The sequence below is a fragment of the Chlamydotis macqueenii genome, chromosome 3 (genome assembly GCF_036417535.1).
Source record: "Chlamydotis macqueenii isolate bChlMac1 chromosome 3, bChlMac1.mat, whole genome shotgun sequence".
Classification (NCBI taxonomy): domain Eukaryota; kingdom Metazoa; phylum Chordata; class Aves; order Otidiformes; family Otididae; genus Chlamydotis; species Chlamydotis macqueenii.
In genome coordinates, this window is record NC_141558.1 from 91,983,315 (window position 1) to 92,002,151 (window position 18,837).

An 18,837-nucleotide genomic window follows, 5' to 3' on the forward strand; every position below is an offset into this window, starting at 1 on the left:
ATTCCTTTCTGCTACTGCCCACACTGTAACAGCAATAAAGCACTTAATGCTGTTTTCAACACAGATAATGTATTGCATCTGAAATAGTCTTAAATAGCACAAGCAAAGGCAACTCATCCCCTGCTCATGTGACCTTTCCTCTGAAGTATTTCTTTCATAGTTATATCCACCAAACTAAATACTGATAACCTCATCCAAGCAAAATTTATTTTGAAGCCTTAAGAATTTCTCCAGAAGTTATTTGAACAGCAGGCTAGGTGCTAAGCTCAGCACAATGCTGATTTCGGGGGGGGGGGGGGGGAAAGGCTCTGGTTTGCAGGTTTTTTAAATAAAATAACAAGGAAAATCCAGCAGGTCTGAATATTGAAATCCAGCATAATTACATGACACCATTGATGACAGAATCAGCGCAAGTTGAAGCCATCCTGTGCTCCCTGCTGCCTTGCACAATACACATTTTCACTAGGACAAGGCTGTGTCAAACAAAACACGGAATAGTGATCTCCAACCTTCTGCACTCATGTTGCTCTAGCCCAAGTGACCACAGAGAATTAAGAACCAAGCTGTTCCCGAGTCAAACCGTTCTGATTCACTAATCAAGGGTTTCCTCACACAGGCATCCTACTATGGATTTTAAAAAACTGAAGAGAGTCATGCTGCTATGATGACAGACTACAGAATTTAGCTGAAATGCCATGCACTGGTTCACACAAAGGCAAAAAGCAAGGGAGGAGGCTTGCACCTTAGTGTCATATGAATATCACATATACCATGTACCTTTACTGACATACCAAATGACAACACAGATGCCACAATGCGATGTGTTGGTGCCCTCTGAACACAGGGTACCAAGTTGGCATACACATACGGATACAGACCAGCCCCCCAGTGCTTCATGAGAGAGCCCATACGTTGCCGCTAGCCCAGAGCCAGCAAGAACGGTGAAACTGCTACAAGAAAAGCACACAGCACTAATTGTGTAAGCTCCAGGCACCACAACATGGAAGGGGGAAGGCCAGATGAAGTCCTTGCTGGCATGTCAGGCTGACAGCCACACTTACAGCACGAGAACCAGTGACCTACACCCAGGAACTTCAACCTTTGCAGACACACTGGCACAGAATCAGCCTGCCAGTTCAATCGCTTGCAGAATCACAGCTATAGCCATATACACAGACTATTTACTGAAGAACAATCCCCAGAAAAAAGGCTGTTACAATATAAATACAAAGGCTTCATTATCTGAAAGCAGGGTGAGAGCATTTCACAGTTTTTGGTTTCTCAGTCCAACAGCTTCTCCCCACCCATGCCTACAGAGGAGAGCACTAAGCAGAGGGCAGGATGAAAGATGCAAGACCTAGAATTATAGGCCATTTACCAAAGTTACCGCCTCTTGCCTTTGGGTAGGAACATCCTAAGAGTTAGTGTTATAATGATCCAGGTGGTGAATAACTCTTGCAGGGTAAAATTTCCCAGTGGTCACAAAAACAGCCGCCTAGAGGAAAAGGAGTGGAGATGTTTGAGGAAACGTTTTCTTTCCCTCCAATACCTTAACCACTGAAGGTTCAGGGACTTAGGGGGAAGTTTATATCAACATAATGGCATTTTCTCTCTCATTTGCTTCTATAATAAAATCAGAATAAGCAGCTGTGTTTACAGTTTGCAACTTAGAATTTATTTTTAATTACCATAGCAAATTATTCATGGTGACTTAATCATCAAATCCATTTACACTATTATAATTGTGGTGATAAGTTAGAGTTCTAATACTGTTTAACAACAGCACATTGAAGTTTTACAACACATTTCACCTGAAGATTTCTGTAGAAAACATAAAATTGCTGAAGTTTCCCATAGCCCTGGTATAATAATGGGTCCTTCACTTGCAGTACTTCAGACAGTGAAACTCAGGCATTGGAATCTGCAGAGAGTTACATGGCAAGTCTATGAAACTTCCATCTCCATCTCACGGCCCCAGTCCTAAAATCCTTCTACAGGTGCATGCTCTGGAAACACAGGGAGACACCATATCCTGCACTCAGTAACTGCTTTTCTGGGGCTACACAGCATTTAAGAGTATTAGATAATCCTAATCTTTCAGAACAGAAAGCTGTCTAGGTGGATGACTACTGATGTAACACAATTAATCAGTATTCCCATGTCATAAGCAAAAGAATAAATACTCAGAGACACCCTCAGACTTTCTGTTTAGTTTAAATGTTGCTGTTGTTTAAGAAAAGAAAGGAGCCCTTTTTGCATACACAGTGCACACCATAATAGGATCCTGCTTTCCACAGATACTTAGCATTTAGCATGAGATGCAAATAATGAAACACAACAGCCAACACGGAGTCAGGCATGAAAAGGTAAAACAAAGCAGGAGAGAACTCAACCAGTACTAATGAAGCAAGAAAGAACATGACATTATGTACAAACTTTCATAAACAATTTCAATTAGCTGTATTTTTTTCTACTCCTAACCTGCCCTATTATGAACATGACAATCTCATGTAACACGCTAGATAACATTAAGCTTGGCCTTGAAAATACTACAACATTGTTAAGGAGTCTGTCAGTTCCCTTTAATTAATGCCCTACTGCGTCTGACAGACAGCAAGTGTTCATAGCTCACACTGGTGAACTTCAGCTTTGAATGTTGGGTCAGCAAATACTGATCTTTAATGGCAAACACAAATGAAAGGAAAAAGATATTATTAGTATCAGATGAGCTTGAAAGCTCAGCAATAGCTATGGGTTAGGATGCACATAGTGGAAAACTGAATACACATGAGAAAGAAGATACCAATTTTGTCAGTTATGACAATTCAAAAAAGATTTCAGAAGAAGGTAGGCATAAGTTAATAGTCCTATGTGAATGTCATTCCAACATGAAAAGTCCAGCATGAGGTCAAGTTCTGGCATGCAAAGGCCTTGGTCCTGTGCTGCATTTCACCTGACACATTCTGCCACTGGAAACTTCTCGCTTGCGCACTTCCACTGAGGGCCAGAAAGGAGATAAACAGCCACTACTCCCTGGAAAATTCAGTTACAAGCCAAACTTCTCATGTAATTAGTCGAAGTCCAATTTGAAGTGCAACTGGTGATTCCTTGCAACAGCAGAAAGCAATATGGTCTCCTTGCAACAGCAGGTCTTCCTAATACCACAAAACAATGGCAGTATCAAATAAATATTGTGCTTGACTCTCAGATGCAGACTGCTGATGACAAATCATGACTCCATCAGATGACTTTCTGATTTAATTCACATGTTAAGATTATAAGTAATAACAAGGACTAATCATAATATGGATGCCTTTGAACTACTGCATTGGAGAAACTCAGTTGCAATTGAAGTACACTATCCACACAACAGCCAGGGAAAAAAAAAAAAAAAAAAAATCTCCATTTGCAGTTCACAAACCCTCTAAAGTCTATCCAAAAAACTATTCATCCTGTTTTCCTCCAGTCAGCGTTATTCTCTGCACCAAGTTTAGGAGAATTTAAACAGACACGTATTTTGTGCTGCATTCTATACAGTACATCAGCCAACATTGTGATTCAAATCCATCTGCTACATGCTGCACTAAAGAAAAACAGGATGAGGCACAGAAAGCTTGTCTTGCCAGATAATACAGCTCTGCTTCTATTGACCTGCCAGCTAGAAAGAGTCCAGAATATAGCTGGTCCTTCTGCTCAAATAAACTTGCTAGTCAGCTAGATCTGTAGCTATCTATCTTGCTGGCAGCACAAGTATGCTATTAAGTCTCAGTTCATGCCAACCTATTAGAGCACACAAAAAGATACTAATAACCTCGTCAGTCTAAAAGAAACAATGATGCACCAGCCTTTGACAGCCTGTGATACAACATTATGATTTCATTACATTTCAAGGTTGGTTTCCTCCCCAAATTCTTTACTCTTCTTTAGTGAAAATGATCTGACCAAGAACTTAGCGCATCAGAATAACCTGTAGATCCAAAAAACTTGCATCCCATCTCTTAAGAACTGGCTGGTTGGGTAGATCTGTTTATTCTAATTTTTTTACTTGTGAAAAATGATAAAATTCCTACACCACGCAAGTGAGTCAAACGGTGGAGGTTCATTCAACACAAAGCAGTTGCTGCTCTTTTTTCAAAGCACGTACCACACTGAAATGTGGGTCCATCCCTCCCCCTCCGCATGCCTCTGATCCCTCTTGTTAGGGGTGTAGGCAATATCAGAGTGCTGAAAGATTATAAACAGATTTGGACTGTGCCACAGGCCAGTCCACCGGAATTAATAATGCTTCTCTGCAAGGTACATAATTTGCAGGAGGCTGGGCAGCTTCAGAGACAGGCAAGTCTGTAGAGAGTTTTCCACACCTCTTATAAGAGGCAACTGAGACATTTCCAAGTTTTTAAAGCATACAAAGAAACACTGTTTCTGATATATACAGAAAGTCCACTCATTAGTTGTGTTTATTAGCTATTCTTCAAATGGTTTGAAGTTCAAACTTGCATTAACTTTCATTATTGTGATTAGGTACTAGAGAAAAACTCTGCTCAAATTTGTTGCAAATAGGTAAGAATTGCTCTGTTGCTTTAAGATTTGCATAATTTAAAAGTGTCAACTTTTATCCTGCAACATCAGTTGTTACCAGAAACAAACAAACAAAAAAAACAACAAAAAAAACCACCACCATAAAACTTTTCCAATGCTTCCTTCAATACCCTTCCACCTACAGAGCTCATTCTGCAATCAGGTGTGCTGGACATTAGACATGACAAAAAGACTAGAGACCTGGCTTTATTTGCGTCCACAGACTTGTTGCCTCAGATCCGTTTCACCTACCTATAAAATTAAATTATTCTTGAAACATTTATATGGCTCTGGGATGAAAATGTGCTATTAACAAAAATACAGTAGCTCGCATTTCTTTATATTTTACATACTGTTTTATAATGGCCTTTCCACTTCACAGTGAAGAATCCCTTTATTCAGTGGCGCCCAACTCCCAATTAAAAAATACCTGGGAATAAGAGTCATAGGGATAACTATGCCAGTGAGTAAGTAAATAGATGTGGTTATATTCCTCCAATTTCTCTGAAAAGAAAACAAAAATATCTCAACTCATTATATTTACAAGGAAACATCTCTGTCTCCACTATACATGGCATTCACATTACTAAGCAAACTGAATGGGCATACGTTTCACTGATACTGACGGGCAGCTGGCAACACAAGGAGGCTTCTGTCTCACCACCCAGCTACCACATGCACAGTAATGCCACAGCCTAGCCTACGGCCCTTCAAAAATACCTTGGTATATGTTAGATGGGCAACATTCCATTGAAGTCCATGAAAATTACCTGTGGTTGACCAGGCTTGTGCTATGACATTTTATTATATAGCTGAGGAAGGAATGACAAAAGTGTCACACTTGCAAAAATCCAGAATCAAATCCTGCATGGTGCTATCAGCCATATATTCATGTAATGTCATGCTGTGATTTACTACCCACAGTTTTCTCTTCTCCCTGTCCCTTGCTGCAGATCTTCGTGCCCCCCATCCCCCCCAAAAAAGGCTAGATCTTCTTATTCTTTCCAGATACTCATTCCACTCCATTCCCAAGCAGTTTTTCCTCAACATGAAACTCAAAGAATTATCTATTTCTCACTATTGTCCAGAAGTCTCCAATAGATTGTAAAATATCAAGTGTGGGAGCGGAAATTTCCACAGAGGTACAACAAATTAGTCTGATGCTCCAAACACATTTCTCTGCAAAGCTACTGAAGACTCCATCAGGATTTCTTTTCTGCACTTAAGATGCTCTGCAGGATCCTTTCCTACAGAAGTGACAATGCTTTTGTTAAATGTTATTTAACTAGAACATACTGCACAGCTCAAGCTAACAGATATTTATTGTACTTATAGAGAACTAACTAGTCTGTACAATTTTCCTCAGATTCCTGTGGCAATTGCTACACTTTATCATACAGTTACATGATGTAAAAAGCAATTTTGTTTCTTGGTCACAAATACTTGCTGTTTAAGCTCCTCTTCTGGCCTGAAGTTTTTCAGAGAGAGTTTCTTTTAATCTTATGAAGAAGCAGAAACCACAACTCTTTAAGTGAAATTGTTAATGAACCAAACTCACCCTCTCCATCCAGAAGTACTATTTCCCTTATTTGCTCCCTCATTTGAAGAGCATGAGAACAGCAGCAGCCTCAGTATGTTCCTCTCTGAGCCTTCCTATCTCTTTGTACAAAAGAGTATCAGCTATGAAAGAGTATCCACTTGCTTATAACCATCATTCAGTAACGGAGCTTTAAAAAAAAAAAAAAAGTTACATGAAAATATAAAGCTACAGCAACCACTGCTAATGGATCCCTCTATCCAACTCTGCCTTGAACTCAAGAGCAAAGCAAAACACTAAATACAGAGTGAGATACTGCTATAACAGTTGGGGCAATACGGAGCAGGGCACAAGGCAGTTATAAAGAACACTAGTCCAATTAGGGAACTTTGAGTGTCAGGCTGTTGAATTCCCTATCATTTCCTGGCACCACTGCCTTTAATTAGGCCTTGGATTGATTACTGCCTTTGTTCCCCAGTGACCCACCACTGACTCTGACAAGGGTTGTATTTTCCCCTGCTACAATTAGAGGACAAAGTTCCGAGTGTCAGCAAGCATTGCACAGGCAACCAGGCTGCTTAAAACTACAGAGGCTTTAGAGAGAAGAAGTGTTTGTGACTAACACACACATTTAATGGATAGAGTAGGCTGGTGCCCACTCCGGTCCAGCAGAAAATTACAGTCAAGGTTAATTTAAGTTTGCCAGCGTATTTATATGCAATGTTTTAAAAAGAAAAAAAAAAAAAAAAAAAACCACACAAACAAAAAAACCACCAAACACACACACACATACAAAGCAGGACTAGCAATACAGAATTTACCTGGTTCTTCTGTAATCCAAAATAAATGGAAGGTAAGCAAGAGAGAGTGAAAGAGACTGCTGTTTGAGCATCTAATTTGTAGAACAGCACTGACTAGATTGGACAAAATCATTTTGTACTCAGGTATGTAGTTGCTTTATGGCAACCTAGAGCATTATGGACATCCACAGAGCTAAAGCAGCAATGCAAAAATATATTAAAGAAAGTAAAACCTGAAAGAATGTAACACAAAACAATAAATGTGGAAACAGATTTTCTTTGTTTTGTATTTCAGTGGCACTTAGAAGCAACAGCCAAAAAAAAAAAAAAAAAACCAAAACACAACCAAAACACCACACACTTAAAAAAAAAAAAAACCCACCAAGATCCCTTATGCCATACACTGTTCAGACAACTTTTTCCCAATGAGAATTTATAGTCTTAGTAAAGAGAGAAAGGATTCAGGACAAAGAAACAAAGGTAAAATAAGTTGTAGGTAGCAGAGTTTGTTCAAGAACATACGATTTGTCCATGCTAATGCAAGAAAGAATTCCAGTTTCAACTATTACCAACTTCCACACTTGGTAACTATTCACTGTGCCACATTGCTTTTCATCTTCAGAACACAGGTCCCGGGAACAGAATTATCAGGCTTCTTGTGACTGTGACAAGTCATTTCACCCCTCCGTACCTTTGATCTCTAGTTATATATTCCCCAGGGAAGACAAAAGGCTGCAGGATAATTCATTAATACTTCCAAATTATTTGAGTGTATTTTCAAAACTGAAGTAATGTATTTATTACTAGAACTAAATCCAGATATTAAAAAGTCTTAATGCATTTTGAATAACTAAACTGTTTGAGCACAGGAAGGTTCCTGTTAAGTATGATTCTTATTGGTACATGTAGGCAACTCAGAGGACATTGGAAACCGGCAGCAACAAAAAATCTCCCCCCCCCCCCAGCCTTTTCCCTTTCCATCATTCACACTTGGCAAGCTCCCACAGTGCAGGACAGCACCCACCTTTGGAACCAGAATGACACTAGCTGATTCTGCCAGCCAGCACAGGTGACCAGCCTCTGGAGAATTTGCCCAGGCAGAAAATCAGCATCTAGCACCCATATTCCTCTACCACATCAATGCTCCCACCTCCGTAGGTACATACATCTCCACTCAGAGAGGGAAAGCCATTGCCAGTCCACAGTTACTATTTGGCCCAAGAGACACCTGCAATAAGTGACCTTTCAGATTTGCTCCTTGTAACAGACAGGGGTAGGAGCAAGGTCAGAATCATGTGAATTCAAAATCGTGTTTGGTTGGTGTCTGGCACCCAGGTCTGAGATTAGTCCCACTATCTCTTTAAAATTTGACAGTTAGAGGTATGGGTTTATTTTTTACCAAGAAGCTTCTGCAAAGGAACTTGGCCATTTTTTGTAAGCTTGTTAAGACAACTACAACTCCAAAAAGGACTGAGACACAGTCACTGGGTACATGGGGCAGAAGTATTAACAAAAGGGCACTGGATGATGCTAGGGAAATAAAGCAATGTTTACTCTACTCCTACGATTCCTTGAACTTACTGAAATACCTTTAACAGGTACAAACAACCCTGTATTTGTATTAAACCCCAAAGTATGATCAACAGTCATAGCCAGGGGACTTGCAATTCATTCTTTTTTTCCCACCACAGCTAAACAAAAAGAAAGTGAATTAGCAGCAGAACAGCCACAAAAAGATGGAAATCCAATTTCACTTCCTATCTACTCCCTGCATTAGTGGAACACCATGACCTTCAGTAGAGAAATCTTCGCCTACAGGACCACAAGATCAGCTGAAGGTCTGTGGCTACTGGAGAGCTATAACAAAATTAAGCATTGAAGCATAGTAAAGTGTCCAGGATATAATTTTGAGAAGTGCAGTGGTATCCCACAACAAACTCACAAACCAGGGAGAAACTGGTATTACCAAGATGTGTTATTTTGTGGCTAATAGGTTGTTTTTTCAGTAATCTCCCTATAATTAAAATGCAGATTAGTTAAATAAATCTCATGATGCTTTAGCAGAAGTCCTCGACTTCCACAATACATGTCCATACATACTTTGAACATAAATTGCTGAGCCATTGATACTTTCCAGTTAGCAATTCAGACCTCACAGATTTTAGCCTTGCTGAATACCAGAGGGATAATGCAGAATATTTCAGTGATTGAAGATTAAGAAGTGATGATGAATTTCTGCTATAATTGCAAGCACTCAAATATTAATTCCTTCTGTGGCAAGGCAGATGCAGTATTGGATTCATTAGATATTCCTCTTCACTCATAGGCACAGCAAGGCAAGGGCAAAGGAGAATACTCAATGTGTAAGGCACATGTCTGAAGAGCTTAATGGCTCGCGGCCTGTGCTGACCAGAAATGCAGAACCAAGAGCAGCCCCATACACTTTGTGTCACACTCCCTCCCCAAAGACAGAAATCCCTGCAGTAGACTGTTTTGCCACTTCACAAAAACAACTCGAGGTGGAAGATCTCCATGTTATGCAGCTCTGGAAAAAACAGTTTTCTGCATTGGACTGACTGTTAAGGAGACAGACACCAGGACAGCCCAGCACAAACACCTTGGTCTCAGCAGCGTTAAATCACAGCTTCGCACAGTCTGCACAGTGGGAACACAGACGTGTCTGTAAGATGCATTTATGTCTTTCGAGCACCCTTCCCCTTCTTACAGGCCTTCTTCGATTAGACACTATTTAATCCACTATTTGTCACTGCAAGTGGTTGCTCATGGCCACACAAGTTGTGCATGGAACACTATATTTAGACCATTACTACTGTCAATACTATACTTGCCTGTCTGCTTGCATTGCCATACTAAATTCATTGCCTTCAGATCAACTCTAAGGGTAGGCATTCTGTTAATAAAAGTGGCATCTCTGCCCATTTTTCTAACACCTACCAAAAAAACAATGGGGAATGCCAACACTGTAATAACCAAGACTGCCGTATCTGAAAAGGCTGGCTTATTTTTCCTTCTAGTTATGACTACATTTTTTCATCATGCAGTTATAAACTGCAGGTTAAAAAAAAAAGTTAAATCATTTGCCTGTGGCTATATGCAGTCATAATGTTTACAAATAATCTGATGTCAGATGAGCAGTTTACATCCTAATCACACAGCTGGTTGTAGATATTTGGCTCTAGAAAACACAAATACCCCCAGACTGAAGCAGAACATAGATGAAACAAGGTCTGATTTACTAAGTAACATTTCACACATTGATCCCCCTTTTTCTAGTACCAAGGGTTTATGGAGGAAGTTGGTTTTGCCAGGTTAGCTCTCTAACAAGCTCACCATGAGGTCAGACAAGTAAATGCTGGCACAAGAGACAGGGCAGAAGCATGCACTTGGGAGGACAGGACTGCAGAAGCAAGGCAACAGGGGCTCAGTGAAGCTGCACAACCTCTTGCTTTGGAGATGCTCATAATTTCACTGCACGAGCCCCAGAACAAGCTGATCTAACATTGAAGTCCACCCTGCTTTGAAAAGAAGGCTGGACTAGGTAACTTCCAGGAGTCCCTTCCAACCTGAAACATCTACCATCAAGCCTGGCAGCACTCCAGTACTGGTGTACCATGCATCTTTCCAGTTCCACAGAATTGGATCAGTGAGCTTGGTTTGAATTTTCCATCTCTGCTGACATTTGCTAAAAGAATAATTAAAAGGGGCGATGGGGATACAAAAATAAGCTGTAGCTTTATTAGCTCTGTGTTTGTTTGTAGGGAGATCTACCTTTCCTCACATGCAGCCAATTCACCAGGCTGCGGTTAGCCCTATAAAGATTTAATTGTGCCAAGTCACCTCAATTCAGGCAGCTTGTTCCCATTATCACCTCTGATGTTAGCAGAGAGGTGCTCTTTGATAACACCTGGAACCCAGAGTGAGGTCTGCTTTGAGATACCTACATACACACTGCTCACTCCCATTTTGTTCAATACTCATGCTTACACATCTGCTTTTAGTTATTAACGCGTAAGCAAGCTCGCTAAAGACAATGTATTCCCAAGGCCCTAACTTCACTTAAAACTATATTTTAATTATTCGCTACCACCAAATAAAAGACAATACTAAGGCTTAGCTAAACAGCACTATAAAATCAAGTCTAACATGCAGAAGAAAAAATTGTTATGACAGTGATTTCAGTTGTAGTTCTCAATTCCTTTAAGCCAGGCTGAAGAAGCCTTGTTTACAGAACCACCAAAGCCTTTGCTGTTTGCTAGAAGTTGTATGGAATTCACAGCAACTCTGAAAAAGAAGGCAACAGATTTTGGAATATCTTAACCAATGTGAAAACTGACAAGATCTTTCACAGTAAGTTGCTTTCCTTGCTAATCAATAACAAGATTAAAATGAAGAAAAAGTAAAGTCTGATCCATTCTGTTTTACCAGCTCCTGTAGACCCTGGCTGCCAGGCAACACAGCAAGCCATTTCCTTAGGGTTAGAGTTAATTGCTATAATCAGAGCCAGCAGCAATCCTATCCAGGTGAGTCATTAGTTAGGGAAAAGAAAACTATCAAGAGAGCACAGAAAATGGGGTAGAGAGGTTAAAACAGCATAGAAAGTTTTTTTTTTTTTTAAAGGAAAGATGTACACAGTGTGTTTGTTGGTTCCAGGAAGAGAAACAGTGGTATGTAAAGAAAGCACAGGCCTGTAGCCAATTAGCATCTCCATGTTTTGGGTGCTCTAACAAGCCTCAGATTGCCTGACAGGATCCTTCAACAGTTATAAGGGAAGCACAAATTCCAGTACTGCTTCACCCAACACAAAGAAAAGCCCCTAACAAACACTGGAACAGCTATAGATAAATTTCACCCTCCTTTAACATCCTGTAATGTCACCAGAGTCGCTACAGTTGCCAGAATAAAAACAAAGATGGAGTCTGGTCCAGGACATACAGTTTACAAGGAACAAAATTATTTTCCAGTTAATTGTACATGCATTGCAATATGTTTCCAGTGGATTTTCTATGTTAATTCCTATGCTGGTCTCCAGCTCATTCAGAGCATGCTGCTGGAGGTCTGACATAAAAACAGCTTTATAACAGAGCATGCAGGTTGTCACAGATGGTTCAAATTAAAGGCAGCCTAACAAGCCATTCCACAGACAAAGAGGCAGCACATCCAGCACTGCCCATGGTGAGAACGGTGTCTCCAAACACGCCTGCCTCGAGGGACCTTGCAGAGCTGATGCCCGGTCTCAGAACCCGCAGGCACTTGGCTGACATCCAGGAACAAGAGCCACAGAACTGGACTCTCAAGGCATCGGCCAAGCAAAGCAAGCATGTGCCTTCAATCCAGCCATCCAGCAACAGTGGGGTCAGCTTTCTATACAGCTATTCTCCCTTCTGCATTAGGTGCACCCAGCACCAGAAGCACCTCAAAAGACACTCTGCTGCCAACAGGGCTACGCGACAGTTTTATGAAGCTTAGCAATGTGTAGCAGACTCTGCTAGGCACTGCAAGAAACACAAGAAGATAAGCAACAGCTGAGAGACTGACAAACCTGGCCAAAACATCTACAGAAGTGGAGACTGTTAGAGCAGCAGCATATACATAAACATTCTTTAGTTGTGGCCGATTAAGTATTTCAATGTTACCTTTAAAAGTTACCATAACATAACAGCCAGCAGGAAAGCAGGCATGGATTTACCCATGACAACAAGTGTTATTTCTGTTCTTAGCATGCTTTTTCTAAATGATGACACTTTTTCAGAAGGGACATTCATCCCTGAGATCACCCTATAGAACTGCAGTGAAGCATTTGCCTGGTTTCCCATTCACCTCGCAGAACTGCAGACAGAGTAGCCTAGGGTGTGCTTTCTGTTCTCAGGATCTCAACCTGAGGGTCATGACAATTACAGACCGGATCTAAATAAGTGTTTGGAATACTAGTAATGATGCTATGTTTGGATCAGAAAGGATATAAGCAGAAAAAAGTTACAGATGCTTTTCTTTGCTTGACAAATATCATGACAAGACCAGTTAAAGCAATACAATCCTCAATGAAGAAGAGGATTAAAAATCAGAACTAGTATTTCTGCAGTTTAAACCTTGTGAATAATGACATTAACAAAGACTGTCTAGGGATAGGAAACACATTTGAGCTACTGTGTAAGGCAGTACAAATTGTTACTTAAGTTCTAGACATATTTTCAAGACAAAAAGTAGAAAAACGCTTTCATAAATATTTACTTCTCTGCTGGCAAGAAAAACACTGAACAATCTATTCCAATTAATGTTCTAACTAATGAAATGACAAAGACCCCCTTTCTGTTCTTTCAGATACAGTTTAATAGCATTTATATGTTGTCAAGCCTTGCATCATCCATTTGATCTCTGGAAAGGCAAAGAGGTAGATAGAATACAAAAACATTAACAAATACCACATGCATCCAGAATGCCTAGCAGCATGCCGTTCACGACAGTAAGCAGCCAAGGACAATTAAATTATTCATAGATATGAACTGTCCAAGGTAGGAGGAAAAAAGAAGAATTAATAAACACCCTCGTGGAAAGCCACAAAACACATCCAACCCCATTAGCAATTTCTTCTCTTTTTCTTAAACTAACAGCCAGCTTCTGGTACCAATCAGACAATGAGAAGTCAAGGTCTTTTAGAAAAGACTTTTTGTCATAACTGGGTAATTTGTTGCCATATATTCAACTGCCATGCTCCAGTGCCTTTAAGACCAACAGCTTTGAAACATAAACCACAACTCCCTTCTTCCTCTCTGTACAGTCAGAAGAGCCAATGCTGAGCCAGCATACAAGAGTTGCTGCACAGAGATGGGCAGCATTAGCAAGAAAGGAAAAAAGCCCAATAGTCAAGAGCGCAAGGATGTAAGAAGCCTGTACTCTGTTTTATGCAACTAATTCATTCACCAAGTTGCTCTGCATCTCCTCTCCTCAGCTGTAAAAACAGAAGCAGAAGTGTTATGAGATGAGATCTATGCATGCGCTCCAAAACAGGGCACGTTGATGTGAATATTTGCAGCTGTGTGAAGTCCTGTTACTTCCAGGAGCATTTAAGTGTTACAAATCACTTGACTACCTCTAGGAGCATCCATCCTCTTCCATCGAGTGATTAAAAAGGGTCTTTTCCTATGGAAACTTCTGGGGAGAAGAGTCCCATTCCACATCACGAATAAACAAATATTAAAGCTTTTTACAAAAAGCCAGGAAGAAAGACTGAAATAGCCTGAGGGCAAGGGCTAAGACAGCAAGAAGCCAAGGGCTCCAATAATCAAGCAGCAATTTAAGAGAGCTGCAGCAGCAGGGTGGAGCAGACAGCTGCAGACAGCCATCAACACCACAGCAGGGTGGTGGGACAGGACATATATCCTCACCTCAGCTGCACCCAAACTCCCTGTTGGATTCATTTACATTGACAGTGAAGGCAAACTTTGGCTAAGGTGCTTGTTTGTGTAATCTGGTAGCTAAGTTATGTATGCATGGTAAGTCCTTCTGCCCTGACACACAGTGTTACCCTTCTGCTGTTCTGTCAGAGGTTAACATTTTATATCCTTGCAGCTAAACCCACAGAAGTTCACTTCTCAGAGCCCTGACGCTTGGTCTATTGGCTGGAATTAAGAGCAGCAAGGAATATATCTCTGTCTTTATGTACTGGGAGCATATGCTAACTACCAAACTGTTTTTTTTTTTTTTCGGGCTGGCCAGAAATTCTACCCTGATCTCAAGAGATCTTTCCATCAAAGCTTCAATTACCAGAGTTTCAGTTTCAATTACAAGTTGTTCTAGAAAATCACCTCAAAAAAAAGAAAAAAAAAAAAAAACAACAACAAAAAACCCCCACATATTGGAAAAAAAGGCAAAGAGCAAGTCCAAGTCTCTTCATGCATCAGTGATGTCCAGTGGTAACAAGGAAAAGATGAGAGGCTTCACTTCAGTGCAAATAGATTTGCAGACTGTCTCACTGCCTCCTGAAGACAGTAATCATGATTCTTCAAAAAGAAAAAGAAAGAATCCAAGACCTTTCCCTTTTCTTTCCCAGCCACCACAACCTCTACTACAACAGCCACAACAAAAGAAAACAGAAAAAAAAACCCAACCATGTTTACTACTTAGCTTAATTATATATGTGCCTGGCCAAAGAACAGAACACATAGAACACATCAGTTTAGGTTTCTAGAAGTAAAAGACCTGGCCTTTACCCTGAAAGCCATTTTATCCCACTTCAAAAAGCTCTATGGCTAATCAGTGAGAGGATATGGGGAGTTCTACAGCCATTGCTGCAGAAAAAAAAAAAAAAAGAAAAGATACATATATATATATACACACACACATATATATATATATATATATATATGTACATAAAGAGAGCAAGCTCATATAAAAGCTGCACTGAAGCAATGAATCCTATCCTCTCATTTCATATGGAAGTGGGTAACTAACGGCACAACAGAGATTTCATTCATGCAGAGGTCTAGGGTATGCTGGGAAGTCTCAGTCTGACAATTTGCTGCAGATGCTTGCTTAGAGGAGCCATTTATCAGTGTCACCCATGCACATTACTACACACTGCTTCCTCAGCAGCATGATTCCACACCAGCTTCCCACATACCACACTGGTGCTTGATATTTCAGGCACAGAAGTAGCCCTTATCTAGGCCTTAGCAGCATGTGCTTATTGAAACGATTGCTATTATCCAAAGTGCATGTGTTTGGAGTAGGAAAGGGACAGAATTTATTCCCTTCATTGACAAAAAGAACAGCAAATTAAGAGAAGTCACAACAGTTCCTTCCCCTTCTCCCTCTCCTCTTTATACCCCCGTTTAGCTCATTGCTTATAAACAACCAACACAAGTATTCCCATCTCTTGTTACTCTTAAGTGGAATATTAAACAGGCAAGACAGTGGCAGACCCAGCTAGAAAGAACTAAGTAACCAGGATTGACAAAGAAGGTTAGCAATTTAAAGCACTTCAGTCTGTAAAGAGCTTCATTTAGAGCTATCAGTGCCAGTGCATGCAGCCCTCGTGTATACCGCCCCACCTTTACCTCTCCTCTCACACCTTAAGTCTCTTATATTCTGCTTTTAAAGTATCTGGAACAAGTACTACTACTTAATAGCATGCCCTTGGAGTCTCCAGTACAATAACATTACAGAATTAGTAAGGTCAACACTATCAATTAAAATTAATCCAGAAATCAAGCTTTTTTTTTCCCTTCAGAGACAGGCACAGGGAAAGGAGAAGCCAGGCTGAATAGATAACTGCACTCCAGAATGCCAAGTTCTATCCTACTGCTGACACACTAAAATATGTCATTTATTTGCTATGTTAGGTAAAACTGTTAGTGCAGTGAGTGGAGTCCCGATTTTATACCAAGTCTCAAATTTACAGCACAGAATGCATATCCTTGTGACTGGTAAACAAGAGAGAAACAAATGAACTGGATGTAAAAGAAAATCTAGTTACATCCTTAGATCACAGGATGCACCAGTACCTTAGTCTTTGGAAAACCTAATTTCAGAATGAAAAATACTGAAGTGCGTTAAACGAAAGGCAACTTCAGTTTAGCTGCCTTCTATTCTCCTGGCTGCTTGCTGGTTTCTATCGGGGGAGACGAAACGATAGGGATGGCTTTTTTAGAAGAACAACAACAAAAAAGCCAACTCAAAACACAGCCTCATTCGAAGTATTTCTGTAAAGCTTTAAAGATACCAGCAGTGAGCTCAGCCTTTTAAGGAACTTGAGTTTATCACCCATTTCTCCCCGCTTCCCCAGTGTGCCACCTTTCCCATGGAAGCACTGCTCCTTTATTGCCCAAACCAACCATGCCCCACTTCATTTCTGTCTCCACAGCCTTTCTTCTTCCTCTCAAAGCCCTGTACTTCTTGCAGTGTGCCTTCCCTATTCTCACAGCAGCTTACGTCCTTTAGGACATCCAAATGTATTGGTCAATTTGGTGTAAGTGCTTGCCCCCATCTCTCACAACTTTAAAAATGGTTGATGATGATGTTAAAGTCAAACACTCAACAGTTCACCAGTCAAGAAAAGGATTAAAGGAGAGATGTGATCAGATACCTCTAACAATTAAAGATGATTGCAGCAGGAAAAGCAATTGCAAAAATACATGGTGCATTTTTTTTTTAATATCAGAGCTTTCAGCGAGAACTTACAAGAACCAGATCCCAACTGTTCATTTAAAATGAGAAGGCATTTCAATGAGCTGCCTGTCCCATCTCATATTCTTCACCAAACAGCCTCTTTGCAGGAACACTGGATTAATAACGTTCTAAAAACCAACTCTGCAAGATTTTGCAGAGCTTTATTTTCATGGTGTTGGGAGAATGTACCCAAAAGCTCCCTTAAACCAGTTTCTTCTCTTCCTTACCCCATCCACCATAACTTCTTTCTCTCACCTCTAAAGCTAAACTAAAATCCACTGAATTTTTGTCAAATCCATTATTCAAAAATGGATTTGACACGACGGGGGGGGGGGTGGGGGGGGGGGGGTAGGGGGAGTCTTATGAGGCATGCTAAAAGAGCAGCTCTGGATTTAAGCTTACCACCCATGCTGCAGAGCTGCTTACAAAGCCATCACTAATGGCCTTCCAGCTACCCATCATTTCCCCACGTTCAGTCTGCCCAGACAGCTAGCCATTCCTCTCTAACAAATACCATTTTAATTGCATCTCCCATTTTGTTAGCCTTCTTGACCTCCAGTAAAAGCCATCTACAGTCTAACAATCCCTTAAATCTGACACTCGCACCAACTAGCACACTAACACACTTGTATGCCTTCCTTCTAGGTTCACATGTACGCAGGCTTATTGTCAAGAATTTCCATTAGAAATCTAACAAGTATGAGCTGAAATGACAGCTTTAGGACTAGTGGGGAGGGAAAAGGAGGAGGGAGTGAAGAGGGAGAGGTGAATAGGAAAGAATATGCATGGGTACTGCAAATGCCCCTGTCACCAAAGTCTTCATTGTGCCTTTCTGGTGCCAGGGCTTCTCCAGTCCCAACACCTCCCTCCGAGCAACAAATGCCAGCCACACAGCCTCAGCCACTGTTAACTCTTCCTGTGGGAATGCTGCCAGCAATTTCAGCAATATTAACCCTGGGAATACTAACATGACTTAGATGACTTGTTAAATTTTAATGATACCCATTAGAAAGAGGAAAACACACGAGTCACAACTCCCAATTTGGTGCATTTGGCTGCTGAGTAGGATATTAATGTTTTTCTTTGCCCAGCACTATTAAATGAGCAGTGAAACTAATAGAGAAATGAAGAGTAATGACTTCTATTCTTGCTGTTCAGCGCCTGCTTAAAGCCAAGACTGCCTTATTGCCCAGTAGGCTTTCTGCTGGAGTTCATCAGGTGGATGGAGTAAAGGGGTAATTCTTTCAGCATTTGGCACTTAGAAGGTCAGAGGTTCATTTAGCTGAGAGGCACAGAAAAATAAAACTGTCTAATTGAAATAGTAGCATACAATCATTCAAGGCTACCAGTTAGAAAGCAGAAGCCCACTTTCCTGAGCAACTTCAGCATAATAAAATCCAAGTTTGGCTGCGGTAAGACAGATGTTTGCCCAAGTGACTCATAGGAGCCAGCAATCCATAGAAAATGAGGAGTTGTATTCCCGAATTCTCATTTATCTTCAGTTAATTATGAGGGTGGGAGAGGAGGAGGGAACAAAACACACATAGCTTGGGGAAAATTAATTCCACTGCTGAGGCAGGTCTGCTCAGACAGTTCTGAAAAAAAGTTGAAATTTCACTTTCTCTTCGGAAAAAGAAAATATTTACTGTGGTGGACGTCAAAGTCTCCTTTCATTTGCTATTCCCCAAACATTCACGTGAGTAGAATTTTGTTCCTGTGGAAGTCCATGGAATAGAG

General features: G+C 40.6%; 1 protein-coding gene across 1 annotated transcript in view; it reads right to left on the reverse strand.

Annotated features, from left to right (window-relative positions):
- The window catches only part of KIF26B (kinesin family member 26B), a 301,193-nt gene that overhangs the window by 272,891 nt on the left and 9,465 nt on the right, over nt 1-18,837 (reverse strand). The window lies entirely within an intron of this gene.